The sequence below is a fragment of the Phyllostomus discolor genome, chromosome 7 (assembly GCF_004126475.2).
Source record: "Phyllostomus discolor isolate MPI-MPIP mPhyDis1 chromosome 7, mPhyDis1.pri.v3, whole genome shotgun sequence".
Taxonomy (NCBI): domain Eukaryota; kingdom Metazoa; phylum Chordata; class Mammalia; order Chiroptera; family Phyllostomidae; genus Phyllostomus; species Phyllostomus discolor.
Window position 1 is genome coordinate 97164033 of NC_040909.2, and position 20820 is coordinate 97184852.

Consider the following 20820-nt stretch of genomic DNA (forward strand, 5'->3'; position numbering starts at 1 on the left):
AAATTATTATAAATATATGCTCTCACAAGAATTAAAAATATTATATTTCTGTTGGTACTTTTGTTTTGTGGTCTCTACCAACTTGCCATACTAGTTGAATGTACGACTTTAACTATGTACACTCTACATGCTTTCATTTACTTATAATATTTATTTCCACATCCGTGATCCTTGGAGGAAGGCATTTGCTACTGTTAAGTGTTAGGTCAGAAGGCTGAACACACTTCATTTCATGCAAACAACTGTGACACAGTAAGGTATGTTTCTTGTTGATCCATAATAAAAATGGTCACAGGGCATCCAACCTATGGCTCACAGGCTTTGTGTGGCCCAGGATGGCTATGACTGGGGCCCAGAAGAATATTGTAAATTTATCTAAAACATTATGAGATGTTTTTGTTTTTGTTAGTGTTTGTGTATTTAGTGTGTGGCCCAAGACAACTCTTCTTCTTTCAGTGTGGCCCAGGGATGCCAAAAGGTTGGACACCCCTGGTCTAACAGGTTGTTTTTGTTTGTTTTTTACTGTGACCAACATTTTAGATATACAAGTACACAAACTGAGAGAAGCAGATATTGAATGTCCAATAGTGTTACAGAAGTGCTTGATGTCTCTCTCTCTCTCACACACACACACACACACACTCACACACTCTGCCCTTCAATCCTCTCCCATTGTTGCGAGGCCTCTTCCAGAATGATGAAGGTGCTAATCTACCTAGGGTAGAGTCTTGGCCTCACAGAGATGGGAAAACTCAAGCCATTGCTGCCAAAGAGAACATCTTTTCTTCTCTCTAGATACCCTCAGCTGCCTATTTCCCTTGAGTCCCTGTAGGCCAATCCTGGGGTAGGAGTCTCCTGGACCACCTGCCCTGGCAGAACTCCTAGTCTGTGGGTATGATTGCGAGCATGTGGTTTCTGGTAGAGGCTCTTCTCTCTCATATAATTCACTAGGATCCTATAAAGAATGGGCATTTGTTTCTTTCCTTGCTTTTATGGACACCTGCTCTCTCTAGCAAATGTGTTATTAGTGGTAAAATGTAATGAGGTTAATATGATTCTTAGAGTCAATATTCATGTAATTTGCCTGTTTATAATTATAATTGGCAGATAATAGGACATTATTTGGGGGTTGGATGAAAATAAGTTTCAGGGTTCTAAATTACACTAGGCCACATTACTGCCTATAGGTTAATTATTAAAGGCAAGATAGAAATAAATACCAAAGAGTACATGAAATTCTGGTAAGTATGAGTCTGTTAGAATATCATTTTCCTAAGAGTTTCCTATAGCATACAGACAACATTACTTGTAAGAATGAATTCTAGAATCAAACATATGCTAGGTTGAACAAAATTCTAACATGTTTCTCTGCAGCAGAAATTCTCAGAGCCTTTACTATGCTGATAGGAATGGCCAAACTTCTAAAGAAAACCATAGTGTTTAGTATTTCCCAACCTTCATTTGTTCTAGGAATGTTTACTTACAAAAACAAATCTGGCTGATTATTCACAGAATATATGTGGGAAGCAGTGCTCTGTTGACATGAAACCAGATGCTTGGACTCCCTCTGCTTTCCCTGGGCTGTCGTTTCTCCTTGGTGAAGTGGAAATAATCTCACTGCCTGTTAAAAACTCGGGAGGCCTGTCAGGCCAATTGGGTTCACAAGCACAAAAACACATAACACACAAGACGCAATGTTCTTTTTTAGAATCCATCTTTATCCACTCTTTTTAAAAGCATAACTGTCATCTCATATATAATCTGTAAACTTTACTTGCAGATAAAAGGCCAAGTTTGCAAGGAGCAGCTCTTTACTTGCGTCCTGTGAGAAGTGCACTGGCAAACATCACGTGTGCTGCTCGTGGCCCAGTGACCCCTTACCCAGGGCAGCTCAGAACCTCTGCTTGTGTCCAAAAAATACAGCATCTCTCCATCTTTATAAAATTCCTGATTAGGTATTACTGTTCCCAGTGATTTGGGGTGTTTTATTAGGATATCAATTAAATATTTAATGACTCACAGTAGAAAAATAACTCAAGCATTACTATAAGAATCAAACTTGGAATCTTACTCATGCTGGGTAAGCTCTCTCAGGTGTAAAGAAAAAACTGACTCAGGGTTTGAAAACTTTTAATGGGTGAGGCCAAGATGATACAAATGCGTAAATATTTATAAAAAGAGCTTTGGAAGACATGAATTAAGGAACACTTCTATTTCAGTTTTAAATTGTGGTAAAATACACACAACATAAAATTTACCATCTTGACAATTTTAAAAAATAATCCTCACCCAAGGATATGTTCATTGATTTTACAGACAAAGGAAGAGAGAGAAACATTGATGTGAAAAAGAAACATTGATTGTTTGCCCCTGGGAATCAAACTCATAAACTTTTGGTGCATGGACGACACTCCAACCAACAGAGCCACCCAGGCAGGGCCCATTTTAATGATTTTAAAATGTACAGTTCAGTGGCATAAAGTGAAAGCACAATGTTGTGCAACCCCATCACCACTATCTAGTTCCAGAAGTTTTTATCATCCCAAATGGAAGTCCCTTACCCATTAAGTAGTCACTCTTCATTTTTCTCTCCTTCAAGCCCCCAGCCACCACTAATCTGCTTTCTGAGTCTTTGGGTTTGCTTATTCTGGGTATTTTAAATAAATAGCATTATATACAATATGTAGCTTTTGGGGTATAGTTTCCTGCACTTAACATAATGTTTTCAAGATTCGTCCATATTGTAGCATATATCAGTACTTCATTCCTTTTTATGACTGAAAAATATTCCATTGCATGTATATACATTTTCTTTATCCATTCATCCATTAATGGACATTTGGGTCCCACCTTTTGCTTATTGTGAGTAATGTTGCTATGAATATTATACAAACATCTTTTCATGTTTGTTGATAATTTGCACATTTCTTTTGGAGAAATGTGTATTCAAATCATTTATTTATTTTTAAATTAATTTGTTTGTCTTCAGTTGTTGAGTCCATTTAGTTTTTAAGAAAGAGAAATTTATTACAATTGTCTTTGGATACTGCAATAGGTGGAGTGGTCTCTCAAAGACGTCCATGTCCTAATCCCCCAAACCTGTGAGTATGCTGCTGGACATAGAGACAGGGCCTTAGCAGATGTGATTAAGTTAAGGATCTTGAGAAGGGATGATTATCCTGAATTCTCTGGATCAGCCCAATGGGTCCTTATAAGAGGAAGGTAAGAGTGTCACATGGGAGAAGGGAACATGACCATGGAAGCGCAGGATGGAGTGACATGCTTTGAAGATGTGGAAAGGGGCTGTGATAGGAGTCTTCTAGAAGCTGGAAAAGGCGAAGAAACAGATTCTCCCACCGACCTTCCACAAAGAAGTATGGCCCTGCCACCATATGGGTTTTAACCCCATAAAACCCATTTCTGACCTCTGACCTCCAGACCTGTAAGAAATTTATCTCGTTTCAGGCCACTAAGTTTGTGGTAATTTTTTTATAACTGCAATAGGGAACTAATACTAATCCAGTATTTTTGAAGACAAAAGATTTATTTTAAAAGTATAATAAGAATTTAAAGCTTATTGGGAAAAAATGAGAGAATGATTTTGATAGGCTATACTCTAAGACAAATAAATTTTAAGGCCACTAAGCACCTCCAATGGGCATAAGGTTATTCTCACCCTGCGGATTGCTCTAGTAACCATTCTAGTTGAAATGTATTATTTAGATGCAATAGTCTTCATTAACATACATGTGTGTAGAAAAACAGCGACTACTATGAAGAAAACCTATTAAGATAATGCCTTCTAAATTTTCTTGTACAATCTGCTTAATGCTCAGTAGAGGTCAGTAATGGAGCATGGCAGAAAAAGAGGAAGACTTGAAAACAATAAATATGAAGAAACTGGGGACATACTATAGTTCTTATGTATGATTCTCAAAATTAAGTTAGAGATATAACTTGGTTAAACACTATATATAAATATTTAAAATGTTGTGCATACCTTTTGTTTGTTTTTTTGTCATCTTGATGGAAGCATAATTTACATTCAATAAAATGTGTCCCTTTTAAGTGAATGATTCAGTGGGCTTTGACAAATGTATGTACCCATGAACTACCACATCAGCCAAGATACAGAATAAGCTCGTTGCCCTCAGAAGTTTATCTGGGCTCCTTGTCAATTATCGCCTGCCTGAATTCCCGTGCCCAGGTAACCACTAATGTGCTTGTCAGAACTGTACATTAGATTTGTTCTTTCTAGAGTTCATGTGGATGCAATGGTATTTTATCTCCAATTTTATATTTTAAATAATATTTTAAATGTGATAGGAGACCCATCCAATAAGTTATGGTAAAATCCTATATGAAATGTAGAGTAATATTTTGCTAGAAATAATTTCCTCTGAATTTTACTTCAGGGTTTTATCAAAGTGTTTTTTTAAAATAGATATATTTGTCTTGCTAGAATGGTTATTTTAATGTAATGCATGTTTTTTATTCCCATAAGTAAATTACTATTTTAGAACTTCTACTAATATTTTAGTCCTGGCTGGGTTGCTTAGTTGGTTGACGCATCGTCATGTACACCAAAAGGCTGAGGGTTTTACTGCCAGTCAAGGCATATACATAGGTTGTGGGTTTGATTCCTGGTTGGGGCTGTACAGAGGCAACCAATAGACACTCCTTTCTCTCACATGGATGTTTCTCTCCCCCCCTTTCTGTCTCTAAAATCAATAAACATACCCTCAAGTGAGGATTTTTTTAAAAATTTCTACTAATATTTTAATGGGTTTTATTTTTTTCTCCTCATGTTATGTTTCCTGATGAAGAAATCACTTGGTTACTTTAGAATCCAAGTTGGTGCTTATTTTTCAAGTGAATAGTCATGATTGCTTACAGAGAAGATGCAGATTATAGGTAAGCAGAGCAGAACAGTTTGGAAAGATTCCCAGCTAGGGTACGTGAAAAAAGATTACTAAACAAGGCCTACATTCCCTGAAAGACATTCCTTAAAAGTTAAGAAAAATACTACAGTAATGGGCCAGCTATATGCTTTATTTTAGAAGTGTATGACAATGACGAAGAGGTAGAATATTTAAATGTATGTACCGCATGTATGCACATATTTCTCCTTGACATTTTCCAGCTTCAAGAAGTCTGGAATTTTGACTGTTGCTGGTTCCAGCTGTGTGTGGGCAATTGAATCTTGAGAAGGAGGTCACAACGTGTATCTCATATGGAGTATAATTGTGACTTCATTGTAAATTTCTTTCTCAGCAAAGTTCATCTTTTACCTCTGATTTGTTTGGGCCACCTTAATAAAAAAAAGTACAGAAAAAAAGTAAGAGTGTACACATGAACTATTAGAACTTACACCATTTTATCACTATTTGTCAGAAATTGTTATTCAGGGTACAGGATGGCGGCAGGTCAGCAGGCTCCCTGAGCTGAGAACTATCAGTGCCAACACTATTCTAGAAAGTAATCACCAAAATATACCTAATTAACAGACCATAGAGAAGGGCCTTTTATGTGCTCATCAAATAAACAGAGCTAACCCCTCTGGGCCCTCACAGAGAATTAAAGCTTCTTTCAGTAAACTGACACTTTTCAGAGATGATCTGAAAATGCCAGCTTCTAATAAAATGACTGTTTTTTTCCATTAAATGTCAAAAATGCTAAAGTTGAGAAAAGCAGTGGAAATGGAGACAGAGAATGAAATAGACCACTGAGACACATGGATGACCAAGGTGTCCAGGAACAAGTCTGCAATGCCCAAGTAGGTCGGCCAGAACCAAGGCAGTGTGAAGCGAGTGCCCCATGTCAGCTGCACGCAGAGTCCCTCGGTCTCCCAGTGACCCGCTGGGGTCAGACCATCACAGGGACTCCATAGGTGTGTGTGTAGACAGCCTAACCCATCATCACTTCTCTTTGGGAACATTCCTGCTTCTGAATCTTCTTTCTGATGGTCTCTTCTCTGGTAGCCAACCCAGCAGAAGAGTGGATGAATGATTCATGCTTTTTTCCCCTCCTTGATAGCTGTGTGAAGGGTTCTTCTGTTATCAGAAGAAATGTTCCAATGGAAGGATGAGGCTCTTTGACTAAACCTTCAGCAGGAAAAACCATCCAGGCTACTGGGCCTTCCTACACAGTGACACCTTCACTTCTGTTACTTTACCTTTTTCGTGAGCACTTTGAGCCACTTGATGTTGCTAAGGACTCTCATGCACACCATCGGGAGGCAGAGCAGTGAGTGATTGTCACCGTGTTGTTCCATGGATCCCGGGGTCCTGGAGGGTTTCTTAGCATCTGCACACTAGTTAAACTATACCAGCTGAGGTTGTGGCTTTTGTTTATTAGAGATCTGGTTAATATTTGGATAAAAAGCATTTGCTCCTGAAAAAATTTGAAAAACCTGAATAAAACAGATTCAAAGCCAGGATTTAAATCCTAACTCCATCACCATCTAGCTGTGTGGCCTTGGTTGATTTAAATCATTGAAGCTTCAAATTATCTGTCTGAAAAATAAGGGTAATTATGCCTTATAGGGTCACTAGGGGATAAGAGTTGATGAGGAATATAAAACTCTTACTGCAATGCCTGCCATATCGTCAGCACTCAATATGCAATGGGGGTTGCTGATGCCATTGTCATTATTTCAGCTCTAGTAATTCAGAAAGGCTCTGCAATGCTTTCAGCATTCTGAGGTCACAGTGATCCTTGGATGCGGCTTTGGCACAGAGCACGCATTGTGCTCAGCACCCTCTCTTTCTGGGAAGTTTGACCAAATACAGGCAGCAGAGAGGTACACATCACAACATCTTCTCTGGTTCAGTCTTGGGGCAGTGAAAGGAGAGGAACAACCTCTCATTTTTTCTTGTTTCTTCCTTTTCTCTGTGGCCCTCATTAAAAACTTAATAAAAAATACTGTACTTACAGAGAACATCAATATTCTAGAGCCAAGAAAATGTAAAGATTGTGCTTGAACTGTGTCTTTAGCATATCCCTGTTAGTGTCTTCCTAAGTATTGTTTTCCAATACTATTATGATATAAAACACTAGAATTTCAGTCAAAAGGGGATTATGCACTCCATCAGACACACAGGCTTGGGGGGCACTGAGCCATGCCCTCTCCTTTCTTGTTGACACAGAAGCACATTGTCTCTCCAGGAAGATGACAACCACTGAGTGGCTCATAATTTTTCTGGGAAAACTTTCAGCCTCTGTCACTCTTCTGGTGAGGGGAAGTCAATTGATAAGGCTGAACCAAATGGTTAATACTCAGTTTGAGCCTAAATCCTGATCTTGGTTTGCAAGTGAATGTTTGGGAGGGAGCACATGGTCTGGAGACAGAGCTGGTTACCAAGGAAAAGCAGGAGAGACTTCCACTGTCACTAGCCACAAGGGTCTGCCACAGGCAGAACAGTGACTCTGTGTGTGCGGGGACTGTGACTGTGAAGGATCAGACAGAAACACAGCCCTACTTGGCAGCAGCGGCAGCAGTGGCAGCCAGGGGTGCGGGGAGCAGGTAAGGGGTCACATTAATGCTGGAACTCTGGAATTCTGGAAGGGTTTTGTTGTCATTTTCCTCAGGGACCCCAACCAGATAATAAATGTTTCCATGAAAGAGAACTTGAAATGAGTATTAGTTCCAAAATTTCTACACAGTTAATGAGAGAAGAAGGTCCCCATAAAAGCAGATTTTAGACCCAGGTCAAAGGACATTTAGCTTGTAAAGATCACAGAGCCAAGTAAACAGACAAGGCTACTCCTCAGATAATAAGTAACAACAAAATCAAATATGGGCATCACACAGGTTATAGATTATGCTCTGTTAAAAGATTCCTAAAAATCACTGTCGAGCACTTGCAAATATAAAATCTAAGAACTTACTACAAACAGTAGTAAAAACCTTAATGAAACATAGAGAGAAGTTGTAGCTTTGAGTTCAAAATAATGTTTCATAATTATTTTTCTATCATGTGAATTACTATTTGCAAATCCAATGCTTTTATTTCCTGAAGAAGCAGAGTCCTGGTAAAGTCCCAGGAATCTGGTCAGGTTCAATGAGAAGTGGGTGTATGTGAATAAAGTTAGTTCTCTGTGGGCTGTACTGTGCGAGACCCAGGGAGATGACCCAAGAAGCACGTCCATGGGGAAGAATTTCAAATAAAAAGTTAAGTAGACCATCCAACCAATTTATTTGGCAGAGAGAGAGCTAGATAAAAAATAGGATCTAGGAATGAGGCACAGGTGCAGAATCTAGGAAAATGGATGAAAGCAAGTGCTCCAAGCAGTGTCTACTTGGGGGACTTTGAGGAATACTCTGAACCTGAGTAAGCAGCCGCAGCCTTGCTACGGAGGACCATCAGTGTCAGGCACTGCTGGTGGGAGGAGAGGCACTGCTGACCTGGAAATTGTGGAGTGTGTCCATAATCTAGGGCTGGGCAACTGACCTCCAACAAGGCAACAGTGATTTTTTTAATTAAAAACATTTTTTAAAAACTGTTCAATTAAAGTTGCCCCATTTTCCCTGCCACCACTTCCCTCTGCCCACCCACCCTCAATCTTTCCCTTGGCTTTGTCTATGGGTCCTGTATACATGTTCCTTGATGACCCTTCCTCTTCTTTCTCCTGTTATCCTCCTACCCCTCCTCTCTGCTTACTGTCAGTTTGTTCTTTATTTCTATGTCTTTGGATGTATTTTGTTTTGTTTTGTTGATTAGATTCTAGTTACAGGTGAGATCATATGGTATTTGTCTTTTACCTCCTGGCTTACTTCACTTAGCATAATGCTCTCTAGTTCCACCCATGCTGTCATGAAGGGTAGGAGCTCCTTCTTTCTGTCTGCTGCATAGAATTCCATTGTGTAAATGTGCCACAGTTTTTTTATCCATTCATTTACTGATGGGCACCTAGGTTGCTTCCAACATTTGGCTATTGTAAATTGTGCTGCTATGAACATTGGGGTGCATAGGTTCTTTTGAATTGGTGCTTCAGGATTCTTAGAGTATAATCCCAGCAACAGTGATTGACTATTTCTCACCACCCTGCTGGGTTCCAATGTGGGAATTTCCTCTGTTGACCATGGATGGCTTGGCTGGGGCTGAAGCTGGCTGTCCAAGCTGGCCTCACTCATATGTCTGGGAGTTGGTGCTGGCTGTTGAGTAGGCCAGCTTGGCTCTCCTCCATGCAGCCTCTTATCCTCCAGCAGGCTAAATCCAGCTTCTTCACAATGTTCTGGCTTTCGGTTACCAAGAGAACAAGAGCAGAATCTGCAAAATCTTTTAAGAACCAGCCTTTGTAATCAACAGGATGGATCTTTCCTTACCTTTTTCTGGTTAAAGAAACTTACAGAAACAGACTAGATTCAAGAAGGATAGAGAAATGGGCTTTATCTTCTGATGGGAAGAGAAGCAACAGAGTATTGTAAAGGAATGTGGGCTTGGGAGAATGAAATTTATTGGGGGCCATTATTATAACAATCTAATGCATAGACGATTTGTCTTAATAGGTTTATCTCTTTTGTAGATATACAGTATGTTACACAGATAGACCCAATTCTTTCTACTTGTTTTTTTTTGATATCACATAAGTTTTTCAAAATGTATTCAATAAGTATTTATTAGGCACCTATTGTATTCTTGGCATTGTGCTACATGCTGGGGATATGGTGATACCAAGACCAATCACTGTCTTTAAGGAATATTCTCTTTTCTTACCTATAAAATCAGAGGGAGAGTATATGAGTGAAGGAGGAAGGGGGAGAAAGACAACAGGACAGAGTGTGGTAGGAAGGATGGCAGTGGAAAGCCAGTGACATGGTAAGGTAGGTTGGAAAGGAGGCAGGATTACATTTTTACAGTTTTTCAAAAACTGCTTGTAAGGGAGGATTTCATTCTTTCAGACATAAGAACTTTTCTTTTTCTTCCCAGGAATAATTGACTTAAAAGAAAGGAAAAATCAGTGCTGGGAGTTCTTGGTTCTAGTGGGAAAGAGTTTAATGTTCTGATGTATCTCCAGGGGTGACTTAGAACTATGATAAGCCAAATGTGGACCAAACTCAGAGTTAGTGCCAAACCAGTCCACCCAAGCAACTGTGCCATAAGCCTGCACTCCAGGAACAATCTCATATGTATATGCAGCCATGGCTGTTTCTGAGGAGGGCGGTGAGGGAAGAGCCTCCTGCTCTGGCAAATCTCATTGGTGCAAACATGCCATCTGTCACTTGTCTGGCCCACATTACCCGGTCAAGTATGCCAGCGTGCATGAAATACAGAAAACAGAGCCCAGCTTTGTTCACTCCTTTGTTAAGCAGACATGGCTGGCAGGGTGCCACCCACTCAACTATAGACCACCAGGCAAAATCTCACAGTCTCTCAAATCTCATGCCTTATGTTGTGTAAAGAAGTCTTAGAAAATGTACTGTCAGCTGGCACAATGGATGTCTAAGTGGGTTTATTACATTTTATGATATTGAAACTTTGATTATAATAATCTAAATAGCCTTGTGATTCCATAAGACTTAACTGTGGAAATATTAAAATTTCTGGACTTCCTTTGTGAATTCTTGCAATACTTTTCAGAGCCAATGGAGAACAAATACCTTCATTATAGGTGCTCAGACAGTCTGTTGTACTGAATTATTTGAGAAGTACCCAGTACATTTCTGATTGACACATGCACTCACGTGCCCTGATCTGATGTCAGGATGGGTTTGAGTGGATGCCCATCTCCTATGAAATGGTGGCTGCATTTTCCACAGCCTTTCAGAACATCTGCCAGTGCTACCCAAACAAATCCTGGTCTAATTAGGCAGTTCTAATGTAAATGTTTAATAGAGACATGGGATTCTTGTCTGATTACTTTGCTGCTATAGAGAAACAGGACCTAATTTCACATTAAGCCTGAAATTAGTAAATAGGGCTCTTTTGTTAGGGTAAACAAAACCCCTTGCATTTTGATTATGACTTGTATTCAGAATTGAAATTAAATAAGCTAGAAGATCATAACTCTACTTTAGGGTGGCACACTGTCAATCTCATGTACATTGTTCAAAAAGTAAATTTAAATCACAATGTACTTAGCTGACTTAATGAGAGAGCTGTAACTTTGTGTTTGTTTGGATCAGGATCTCCTATTCCCTCCAGCTTATTTATACTTGTTTGTTTGTTGATTTATTTAGATGCACTTGTGGGTGATGTGAGTGGATACTAGATGGCCTGTGTATTTTATTTATTTAAGAGGTCAATGTTGTAAATAATATACCCTGATATTAATCTTCATGGGGCCTCTCCATCTCTTATTTTAAAATAATAAAAGTTTGGCCACATTAGTGTCTCCAAGTTCTTGAACATTTATCTTAGGTGCTGCTGTAAGGACTGTTTTTGATGACCAGAGAAACTCTCTTCTTGTCTCTGGGGCTGCAGCCTGAGGGTTGAGCAGGGTGGCTGTCCTGTTCTGCAGTGCTTCTTGGTAATGACAGATCTGGGATCACCATGAGGAAGTGACTGAGGTGCAGTGGGTGGGAGAGATTGTTATAGAGAGAAGATCAAGGAACTGAGAGAGCGGAGTGTTGTACATTGAAATTTCCAAGAATTATGTCAGGACAGAGTTTTTGTTCTAGGTGGCAATGATAGTGATTGAGATACTATAGCCACTGAGAAATGTAGGGGCAGTGACCAAGAGGTACACAGGTGACAGAAAAAATGAGGAGTTAAAAGTGGTATTATTTTAGGATATGATCTTCAAGTCTGGGAGGTTTTGGAGAACAGAGAGAGAATAATTTAAAAGTGAGAAGGAGGGTATGTGTTCCACCTCTGAGTGAAGCAGCACAATGACAGTGGGAGACAGGCAGCCATTTCTTGAAGGTATTACAAGGAAAGTGGTATCATCAGGGGAGCGCCAGGCTTCTGTTCTACAAAGAAGGTAAGCAGAAGATTTTTGAATTAGGCTGAGACTATGGAAGAGTTTACTGATGTTTGATGGTGAATTCTGAAGGGCACAAAGGAAGGATATCTGGAATTAGAGATGGAGAGAGGTGAGAGAATGAGAAAGAAAAGGGACAGTGTGGAGTCATACAGGGACTGGGGACTGAAGGATTGGTGAGGAGTTAATGGGAGTCCAGGGCTTCTAGTCATGACTGGTAAAGAGGTAAAAAAGGCATAAAAGATGTAATGAGTTTAGTTCCTATGGATATTCAAGGCAGAATGGTGTGTTGACAGATTTTAAAAAAAGGTGCCTTTCAGAAGCTCCCTCTGTGTTCATGTTGAGGGAATATAAGATCTAAAGAAGGAGGGCCTGACCCATTTGTAATTCTTGTTGATGAAGGAGGAAATGCATATATTCTATCTTGACCCCTATAGGTGGAAGGAAAACTGGGGAATCCAGATGTACTCTACACAACCAGAACTTTCTATGCCTGATGGTGGGGATTGAAGTCTCAGGTAGGTGTGGCTTTGTGCCCTGTGCCCTGGTTCATTTAAGACTCTGTGATACTATGTTATACAGCCAGAACTGTCCAGAATTTGAGTTATTCTTTGAATTCACAGGGGCATGGAATAGTTAAAGTGTGAAGAATCTAAGAAAACTTTATTGTTAGAATGCTTTCTTTGACAATAGCATATTTTGAACTCATCTCTTTCTTTGTAGGAAGGATTCAAACATATGGAGGTTAAGAGATATACAAGAACACAAAGATTGTGAAGAATCAGGTGGACAATTTTATGTGTCCTCCATTTTAAACAATAGCTTTATTGACATATAATGCTCATACCAAAAAAATTCAGCCATTGAAGGTATAAAATTTGTGTATTAGTGCATATAGTATATAGCAATATTTAGAATAATAAAAAGTTATGCAATGATCACCATTACCTACTATTAGGACATTTTCATCAATGTCAAAGTCAGCTGTTAATCTTATCAGGCATACCTTGTATTGTGATAAGCTGTTTTTCTTTCGTTACTTTCAAGATTTTTTTCTCCTCTTGATTTGGATAGTTTGATTATGATGTGTCTATGTATGGATTTCTTTAAAATTATTCTCTTAGGAGTTCACTAACCTGCTTAAATTTATAGATAAAAAATATTCACCAAATTTGCAATGTTTTTAGCCATTGTATTTTCAGTTATTGTTTTCTGACCTTCCCCCCCTCTCTCTTCTCATTTGGTACTCCCATTGTGCATATGTTGGAATGCTTTGTTCTTTTTAAAAATATTTTTAATGTCCTTTACTATAGACTGAGTGCTTGCTATAGACTAGGCCTATATTAAAGTTTACTTGATTCTTTCTTTGCCAGCTTGCATATGCTCTTGAGACTCTCTTGACAAATATCTCATTTCAATTATTATACATTTCAACTCTGGTATTGCTATTTGTTTACTTTTTAGAAATAATTTCTATGTCTTTATCAACATCATTCTCATACTTCCCTATAATTCTTTAGACATAGTTCTCTTTAGTCTTTAACCATATTTTTAATAGCTGCTATATTTATTTGTCTAATAAGTCTAACATTTGGGTGTCCTAGCAGAATATTTTGTTGACCGTGGTTTCCTCTGCCCCTACCCCTGTATAAGGGCCATAGTTTTTTGTTTCTTTGCATGTATTATAATATATATTTTTTAAAAACCTGGCATTTTTTAAATAATATGTGGCAGTTCTGGAAATGTGACCCTTCTCTTACCATTATTTTTTGTTACTGTTGTTGGTTTAGTGACTTTTCTTGGCTAGCTCTGCAATGTTTTTCATCTCTGTGCTTGGTTGATTTAGCAGTCAGCTAATGATTGAATAGGAAGGCCCTTAAATGCTTTGGCCCAGTAAGTTTCTTGTACTTTGTCAAGGGACTTTGTGTGTGTTAAAGAATACCTTAAATGACAGTTTACAACTGTGCCTTAGCTTTCACTCTTATTTTTAAAGGGTCTCAAGATCAGCCACAGGGGAGCTTCTTGTGTCTTTTCTTGATGTAGCTTTACATCGGCTTTACACATGCATGTGGCTTTCCAAACTCTCATGAACATGTCAGAGCTTTAATGTCTAAGGACATTTCATTTTTAAGACTTATTTTATGGTTTTAGCCCACCACCTTCTAATTTTACTTTTTGAGTTATAATTTTAAAAGAATTTTTGTACAATAAAATATAAAAATAGCCTTTCTTTTAGAGTTTTTCCCACATGAAAGCCATTTAAATAATGCGTTGATGTTATTGTAGACATATTTAATTATGCTGCATATGTATTGATGATTAACATCATTTAAATATTAGCTCTTTACTTATTTGTCTCTACTGATAAGTCTTTAGAGGTTGAAACTATGTCTTGTTTACCATTCTATTTCCAGTAAGCTAGCACTGTGGTTGACACATAGCATTCAGTCAGTAAACACATCAAGGCAAATTTGAGGACAAGACAATTTATTTAAGTAAATATGAATGACTGTTTCTTTAAGAAATGTCTAAATATCTTCATTCTTTCATGCTTAATGATAACAATGAGAAGAAAATAGCCTTTGTCATTTCTATAAAATAAATCTCAACTAAAATATGTGATATTTCAAACCAGTACTGACATGCCCTTTATATTTTAGCACCCATTGTTATTATAATATACTTCTGTGCACCTTGGAAGAAATGACTTCTTGGTCAGCTGTGATAGATTCAAAATCATCAACTGTCAGAGGATTAAATGTCTATGGGACTCATCTGTCACTAATCTTGTGTACAAACATTTCTTGTTGACTTTGTCAGGAACATGTCTAGGCTTCAGGTATAAATGTTTTAAAATTTGCATTTTATGCTTTGCCATTATTCAAATAAAAAACACTGTGTGGAAAACAATAATACATTTTTGTTACAGTACATGGCACATGTCTAATGATGTTCTGCAAATGAAATAAATGGACTTTCCAGATCATCTTTGTAAAACCCCAAATTTACTTTTTTCCTAATTCAAAAAATGTATCTGTGTTATGTTCATGTTGGATGTCAAAAACCTTACAGAATAGCCTGTGCATGAACCTCAGAAAAGAGTGATGTAAAATTTCATACTTTTCTTCTAATCAACTGCTTAAACTTCAAGGGGAATCTAAGTGGGGATTTGCATGGAAGGCATTTCTCATTACAGAAAGCTTCGGAACTCTGGGAAGACATATTTTCTTTGGTGCTAATATATTTGAAAGATATTTTTGAGTCTAGGTTTTGATCACTGGAAAATAAATATACACATATATACAATATCAAGAAACTAAATATCTCATTTAGATTCATAGCAAAAGTAATCTATCCTATTTTAGTGGAAACAGCATGGAAAAAACTGTTCTCTAAATGTTCTTCACTCCCTCAAACCTTCTAGACTTTAAAATTAAAGTCATAGAATGTCTTTAATATGACCGAAATTCAGTGTTTTCTATAAATTTTGTGAGGTATAAGCTGGAAGACATTAGTATGTCTTCCTAATGTATTGGGAGTATGATACTTGTGTCTGGAGAGTGTAAAATGAGAGACAATATGTAAGTGTAGGGTGGGTACTTTGCTCCATCAAAAAGAGAGCATAATATCAGCAGTATCATGTTCAATTTCTTTCTGGATAAGACTTTATACCATTATCAAAGCAGACCATGACTTAATAGCACTCAAAATAGATGGTTATATACATAGGGAAAATAAACACTTGTTTAACCTCATTAACTAAACAATTGGTTGCCCTGGCCAGGTTGCTCAGTTCGTTGGTTGGAATGTCATCCTATACACAAGATTGCAGATTCAATTCCTTGTCAGGGCGCATGCCTAGCTTGTGGGTTCAATCCCCAGTTGAGGTACATACAGAAGGCCATTGATCAATGTTTCTCTCTTACATCCATGTTTCTCTTTCTCTCTCCCTTCTTCTCTCTCTAAAAATCAATGAACATATCCTTGGGTGAGTATTTAAAAAGTTTGATTGCTGGTTTATTTTTTCTTTAATTTTTCAGTTGATTGTGATGACATTATATAATCCAAGCATCATTACTTAAGTCACTGGGAAAATATCCTATGAAAGAAAAAGAAGTTAATGCTCAAAGCCTTCCTTTACCAAGTGATACAATGGGTTTGAAGGAACATGCCTTGGATAGAGCACTGAGTTACTTCTTTTTTTTCCAGCTCCATTATTTAGTGGCTTCTGTGCTAAAGGTTCAAGTTAGCAGCAAACAGAAGTGAGACACAAAGACTTGGCTGCTATCTAGGTGTATAACACTAGGCAAGTCACTCAACCTCCATACTCTTAGTTTCTCTCTAAAATAATAATAGTGGTCGCCTCACACAGTGGCTATGAGGGTTAAATGAAATAATATATATCAAACACTTTGAACAGTATCTGGCACATAACACAAGTTATAGTATAAGTTACATGTGTCAATTTTATTATTAGTAAATAATTTTACTGGATACAACATTTTTGAGGTTTTAAGAAGGATTTATTAGTTATAATTGATAAATATCTTCAAGTATTGCTTTTATCACCTGTTCACTATTGATTTAGAAAATACATACTTTTTTTTTTACCTCTTCTGAGCCTTTTTCAGAATGGAAGCATCTGGGGCATTTTCACCAAATTACTCATCAGAAGGTCCATTACCATTAGTTGAACTAATGGGTACTTGCATCATTAGCTTAAATCAACTAATGGGCAACAACAATTTCCTCAGCCATTTTTTCAAGGGTGAGGTTTTTTTCTGGCTTGGACACTTTTTTTGGATTAAGTCTAGTTGAGTTACTGAGAATTTCTTTCTCTTCTCATATATTTAAAAAAATCTTGATGAATACTTATACATGTCTTTCACTAGATTCAGTGCACACCTTTTAATAGCCTCAAAATCACTACTCAAAAGACAAAACAAAGAAAACTGACTGCCAGTGGGGGCAGACAGAGAGTGTGCATGGGCAGTGCTTTTCTGATGGTCTGTGGTGAAGTACCAGCTTTTGTTCTGTTTTTAAACTTCCATCCTGCGGCCGACCAGTGCTCTTATAAAATACAGTAAAATTGAACTTCGAAGAAAAATGATCATGCCGTTGGATGACATAGTAATCTCAAACTGCTATAAAAGTTTCTGAGCAACTACTCATAAATCCTGTATATCTGTCGAAATGGAGTGCAACAAGCATTCTGTGGGCTGGCCCCTGGGGTGGTAGCATTGGAAACACAGTGTGCTTTGTTTATGAGAATTATTTCAGCCATGTTTGTGAGGATTATTTTAGGATATTACACTTGGTTTCTCAAATGAGTGGCAACAAATTTCTGTCATCCTTTACAGAGTTGGTTTTATAAAATGACTTATTTCTCATCTAATATTTAATATTTAATTTGGACTCTCATCTACAGTAACTGAAAGCAGATCAGTATTTGCCTGTAGCCTGGTATGGGAGGGTGTTGACTGCAAAGGGTCATGAGAAATGTAGACATTCTTGTCTAAAATATTTTGAAATACCTGAGGGACAACTTCCTGGTTTAGATTAGAGAAGTTAATTAGGACAAAGTTCTTATTCATTTGGAAACAAAGCTGAGTTATTTGAAGATCTAAAAGTAGACACACACCATTGGGAAAGCATTTATGAACTGGTTAAGTATCCAGGAAAGAGGATAAGTATTTGATAAAAGGTGTTTTAAGATATGAGGAATTAAACTGAGGATGTATGAAGTATGAAGGTGCAAAGAAACCAAAAGTAATGGATGCTTCACATAATATGGGAAAAAACCAACCAAGAACTACAAACAAATAAGTAAAATTAATGGAATATATTCTCCTTTTCTGTTTTGAAGCCAGGATGATTTTGCATGGTGTGACATTTCACACTCAGTCTCAGAGGGCTTCCAACTATAAGAGATTATCCACAAGCACAGAAAATGGCAAAGAAAACAAAATTGGTTGAATGGTAAGAAGCTCTATGTCAAAAGAAAACAGAAAAATGTGAACTGAAATTGGTCTAAGGAAGAGAATTCTAGAAGAAGGAGGAAGAGAAGGGGGGAAAGAAGAAGAAGGATGAAGAGGAGGAGGAGGAAGAGGAGGAGGAAGAGGAGGAAGGGAAGGAGAAGAAGGAGGAGAAGAAAGGGAATTGTGTACCTGTTCCTGCCTTTCACTCTACTTGGGAAACATTTGTTTGTCCTCACAGCTTCAGGGAGGAAAGTCTGCCCATTGCTTGGAAAAGGGATGGTCCTGGTGGATGTCCATATTTGTCCTGGTGATGGCAGTGATGTAGCCGGCAGCTGGGTAGCAGTGGAAAGGCTTGAAAACTGAAATATTATTGCTCTGCTCTTGTAGGACAGATCCAAGACCAGTGGAGTGATTGAAGAAAGATGTGTGGCCCCACAAACCAATTCAAACTGTGCTCCTTGGCCCGGCAAACTGTCTTTCTCCTCCCTTCTATCAGAAGCAAAGGCTGAACTGGAATATCTAAGATTTCTTTTAGGTTTGTGTTTCTGTACTAATAATAAAGTTTACTAAGGGTGAATTATTTTTCTGGAACGCATTTCTCCTTGTGTTAAAAGAAACAAAATGCTGTTTCTTAAAAGAAACTGCTACCTTTTTTCCCCGTTTGGTATTTTTGGACTCTACACTTACATGCTTCAAGCAGTAGGGGTCAGACAAAGAATAGTTGTGTTTTTCCAGTCAAGCTGCAACTTCAGTTGGTGTTCCCTCACCTTGTGTAAAGATTCTAATATAAGCTATATTATATGTACTGTGGAAATTTAGACATGAGGCTTTTTTAGAAAATGAAGTCTTCTGAATTCCCATTTTTATTGATGTAACATACATTCACAATTTATTCATAATGAAAAATAATTCTCAACAGGTTAAAAATTAACATGGTAAAAATGTACTTTTAATACTTATGCCATAGTTTTTTTCCTAAAAACATTACACAATACAAGTAATAGTTTAAGGAAAGTTTAAATATGAACCTTAGACTCAAACAATCATTAGCAATCCACATTCTCTACACCTAAATATTCAATGTGTTTTTCCCTATGCTAACTGCCCCCATTCTTTTCCCTTCACCTCTTCATATTACTTAATGATAAAATAACAAGTGCAGCAAGAATAGCAACTATAATTTCCCACATTCTCAGAAAACCCTTAAAAATCAGATAAAAATAAATCATAATGAGACAGAATCAACAAAATTCTTATTAAATTTATTTCCTAATTGATTTTAACATACAGGTTGTGGTGCACTCTGTGGGTATTTTAACTTATTGAATGCTACTAATAAATGAGGCTTGCCTCCTTATTTTAGTGTACAGCACGCCTGGCCACACTACACACGGGAATCAATAAACACTGCATTGAGTTCTTAATTGTTCCATTGCTGACCAAGATCAATTAATCCATTGCTGGTTAAACTAATTAATCCAAAATAGCATCAGCAGAAGAATATTAAAAGAGAGTGAAAGCACATTGGAGAACAACCTTTAAAAAATAAAACTATGGTTAGGTTTACCTCCAAAAAGCAAATGGGAACTTCACATTCCCATGACCCTCTGTGAACAACAAGGCTGATGTGGGTCACATTCCTGTGAAAAAAGTTTCAGTTCAGATAAAATGCACTTGTTGCCTTATGTGAAAATAATTTCTAAATTGAACAAAATAATATTAAAGCCTGTTTTCCCTTTAAAAATACATATATTTTCTCCTCTCAATTAAATTATAGTTGTAAAATTATTTCTAGAGAGCAGTGCCTGTAATCTATATTTTGCCAACACAGTGTCACATATACGTGGATCCTTAAAATGTCTGTACTCCTCTAAAAGGGAGAATGAATCAAGAAGATCCTCACTTTCCACTGATACTGATTGACCCATGCAATCAACCGTGTCTAAATTAGACAGTCTCTACCTGAAGGCTCACTTGCTAAAGAGCTGTCAAGTCGCTGTGCAGAGGGGTTTCCCTGGTGTTGTTCTCGGCGTTGTCACGTGAGCTGGGGAAAACCAGTCTGCCCAGTCAGTCATCTCAGGCTGCACTGCCCAGCGATTTGTCCCCGTGGCCATACTCATTGTGTTCTGATCAACTGACATCTAGTGGTTTTATTGCTTATACTGCCCTTTAAATTATCCACCATTATCTTAAAAAAAAAAAACCCTCTACTGTAGGGAGCTTTTCAGACCTAGACGGGTAGGATGCCTCTTCATCTAAGGAAGATGATGGCTGTTTCCAGAGTTCAGAGGTGGATGTGAAGGTCCTGGGCTGAGGCCTAAGAATAGGTCAGACAGTCCCTCCCTCTTTCTGATTCAGCTTATACAAAAAGATAAAAAACCCTCTACATATGTGTTTTTGCTTTGGGGTGTATAACTGTTGTTTTTATTCTAATAGGTCATAATTCAAAATTGAACTATATCTCTATCTTTCTATTTCTATCTCTATAGTAATCCCCCTTATCTGTGGTTTCGCTTTGTGGTTTGTTATCTATGGTCCACCATGGTCAACTGTAGTCTGAAAATGTTATATGGAAAATTCCAAAAATAAACATAAGCTTTAAATTGCATGCTGTTCCAAGAAGTGTGATGAAATCTGCCATCCAGCTCTATCCCACCCAGGACGTGAATCCATCCACCACTTTGTCCAGCTCCTCTGCACTGCAGGTGCTCCCTGCCATGAGTCATTGAGTGCCCATCTCCATGATCAGATTGACAGTCTGGGTATCACAGTGCTTGTATTCAAGTCATTCTTATTTTAGCTAATAATGACCCTAAAGGGCAAGAGTAGTGATGATGGAAATTCAGTCATGCCAAAGAGAAGCTGTAAAGTGCTTCCTTTAAGTGAAAAGGTGAGTAGAGTACAATACGATAATTTG